Genomic DNA, 3,743 nt, shown 5'->3' on the forward strand with positions numbered 1-3,743 from the left:
CCCTCAGATCAGAGCACACACACACACACACCACACTCACACTCAGCACAGGCCCAAGGGATCCTGACACCCCAGAGTACAAGCAAACTGGACTTCACCCTCACGATACAGGGACGCACAAGAAACTAAGAGGGCAAACACTCCCAAAATGAACACACTGTCACACGCACGCTCCCAGGCTTTACAAATGCCCCCCTAGGATGTGGCTACCGCGTACCAACACGTGTCGGTCATGAATTCACCTTCATACACGCACTCACACCTGTACTCAGGCACAACTTGTCATAGAAACACACGCAGACTCAGGCTCACGAACACACAGGCACGCACAGGGACGGATGTGACAATCACAAACGACACGCGCAACAACGGCCGGCCCGGCAGCCAGTCACCTGGCAGGGAAGCAAGCCCAGCCTGGCCTGATCTGTCAATATTTTCCGGAGAAGCTGATGGTCTGGATTTTTACATGAAACCACTTAAAAGAAATCATGGGATCCCTGGGTGGCGCAGCGGTTTGGCGCCTGCCTTTGGCCCAGGGCGTGATCCTGGAGACCCGGGATCGAATCCCACGTCGGGCTCCTGGTGCATGGAGCCTGCTTCTCCCTCTGTCTGTGTCTCTGCCTCTCTCTCTCTCTCTCTCTGTGTGACTATCATAAATAAATAAAAATTAAAAAAAAAAAAAAGAAACCACTTAAAAGAAATCAAAACGAAGGTGTGCAGCCCAACCCAGCAGAGCTAATGGTCTAGACCCCAGCCTCTGATTTGCAAAGGGACCCCAGGTCACAGCGGTAGTATTGGGCTTGGCCTCTCCAAGCCTCCACCTTCTCTTCTGGAAAAATCAGTCAAAACAGTCCTCATCTCAAGGGCCTATTTTGAGGACTGCAGTAGGAGGCCAGCTCAGCCAGGGAACAGAGGGAGGGCCTCCCGTCCTTTCCATCCGCCCCCCCCCCCCCCCCCCCCCACCGCCTGCTGCTGTCTGTCTCCGTCCCTGGGTTTCTCTGTCCTCTGCTGTGGTCTTATGCCATCTCTTTCTGTTTCTCTCTCTCTCTCTCTCTCACACACACACTTGGTTGCACTAGTGCTCTGGAGGCCCAGCCAGGAGGAGGCAGGGAGGCCACTTGCCTGAGCTGGAACCTGACCCAAGCTTTGATTTAGAAGAATAAGAAGTGGAGTGTGTGTGTTTGTGCATGGCTGGGTGTGTTTGCGCGTGCATGTGGCTGCCTGCGTGTGCCTGCGTTTGCCTGTGTGCCTTTGCCCGCGTGCCAGGATCGCCCATGAGTTAACACACGGGTGTGTGCCTCTGTGTACACACGGGGTGGACATTGGGGGGGCAGGTAGGGGTGAGGCTGGTCTAGGGAGGGGTGTGCCCTGCTGACCAGCCTCTGCCTGCCCAGAGAGATGTGTTCCCCATTTCCCTTTCCATGTCTCTCCAAGCCTTGAGGGCTGCCTTCTGCGCTGAGCTGGAATAGACGCCCCTGCGTCCCTCCTCCGTGGTGGGGCACCCACCCAGGAGCCCCTCCATCCCCATCCTGGTCCTGTCACCAGGGTCACGCCAACCTGGCATCCAGTCCTGGCTGTGACTTGTTCTCGTTCTGTGACTCCGGGAGAGACGCTGGGCCTGTGTCCTCATCTGTAAAGTGGGGAGGAAAAGATTTCTTGCCAGGTGGGGTGCTTGGGAACTTTAAAGGGATGGAGAAAAGGAGCAATTTAAAGAAGAAAGACTTCAGAAAGCAAACAACTTGAATAGATGGTATTTCCAAAGGAGATGCACAAACTGCCAATAAATGGTGGGCACCCACTCAGGGGAATGGAAACCCACACACGCGTGGCGTGGTTGGTGTTACCCGGTAACTCTTGCAGGGGACCCTACAAACCCCGTAAACACTGTTTACAGAAGCAACGGATATTCATTAGCAAAGATTTGGAACATACGGGGGATAGATTAGCCATAAGGTCACCATATTCTCTCATTTAAAGCCCTTATATTTTTAAAGTCTTTTTTAAAAATTTTATTTATTTATTCATGAGAGACAAAGAGAGAGGCAGAGACACAGGCAGAGGGAGAAGCAGGCTCCCTGTGGGAAGCTCGATGCAGGACTTGACCCCAGGACCCTGGGATCAGGACCTGAGATGCTCAACCACTGAGCCACCCACGCACCCCATTCACTAAGGAGCCAGAGTCCCCTGTGTCCCCACTAGCAACTTTCCAGACAGACCAGATGCGGTAAACAGGGTGGTGGACATTTTCTGATGGAACCTGCTCTGGGCCTCCCTCTCTGTCTCTCCCTCCTCCCCACCCATCCCTCCTTCCCTCCTCCAGATTTGCTTTACTCAGTGTCATTTCACTGATTTTTCATTGAACCGATCTCCCACATTACTCCACATCAGCGCGTATAAATCTACCGCTCTTTCTTTTTAGAAATAGGATCTATTTTTGCATAAGTAATCCACGCACATGGAACCAAATTCCAAAGGCACAAAAGAGTTTATGTTGAGAAGCGTCTTCCTGGTCACCCAAATGCCTCTCCCAGTGCCACCACTGCTACTGGTTTCTTTTGTCTTCTGAGATTTTAGTTGTATTAAGGCAGATATACATATACAAATACATGTTTTTGGTGTGCATGTGTGTATTATGTGATACATAATCGATGCACATTGCTATGTATTATACTATTTATAGAGATTATATAATGTATACATATAGAACATGTATAGAATATGTATATCTTATATAATCTATAACAAAGAATATTTTTAGAAGGTATACTTTTAAAAAAAGATTTCATTTATTTATTTGAAAGAGAGAGAATGAGCGGGGGGGTGGGGTGGGGTAAGGACAGAGGGAAAAGCACACTCCCCACTGAGCAGGGAGCCTGACATGGGCCTCTATCCCAGGACCCCGAGATCATGACCTGAGCTGAAGGCAGACACTCAACATACTGAGCCACCCGGGGGCTCCAAACCTATTCTCTCTCTCTCTCTCTTTTAAGATTTTATTTATTTATTCATGAAATAAACAGAGAGAGAGAGAGAGAGAGGCAGAGACACAGGCAGAGGGAGAAGCAGGCTCCCCACAAGGAGCCCGATGCGGGACTCGATCCCCGGTCTCCAGGATCACACCCTGGGCTGAAGGCAGGTGCTAAACTGCTGAACCACCCAGCTGCCCCCAAACCTATTCTCTTAAAAACCTTTTTTAAGCTCTATGCCCAAAAAGGAGCTTGAATTCATGACCCCAAGACCAAGAGTCGCATGCTCTACTGACACAGCCAGCTAAGCACCCCAAGAAAAACATATTCTTACTCTTCATATCCCTTTTTGGGGGGATGTATGTGTGTGTAATACCCTTTGCTCCCCCCATTTTATTGAGATATAATTGACATAACACTGTATTAATTAATTAATTAATTAATTATTCATGAGAGACACACAGAGAGAGGCAGAGGGAGAAGGAGGCTCCATGTAGGAAGCCCGACGTGGGACTCGATCCCGACACCCCAGGATGACCCCCTGAGCCGAAGGCAGGCACCCAACCGATGAGCCACCCAGGTGTCCCAACAGTGAATTAGTCTTAAGTGTACCACCTAACGACTCCATATTTGTATATATTGTAACATCACAACCACAGAAACTTTAGGTAACATCTCCCACCTCACAAACTTACCAAGTTTTCCCCTGTGGTGAGAACTTTTAAGCCTCTTAGTAAGTGTCAAACATATAACACAGTATGGCCATGCCATCCTTTT

The sequence above is a fragment of the Vulpes vulpes genome, chromosome 9, assembly GCF_048418805.1.
Source record: "Vulpes vulpes isolate BD-2025 chromosome 9, VulVul3, whole genome shotgun sequence".
NCBI classification, from domain to species: domain Eukaryota; kingdom Metazoa; phylum Chordata; class Mammalia; order Carnivora; family Canidae; genus Vulpes; species Vulpes vulpes.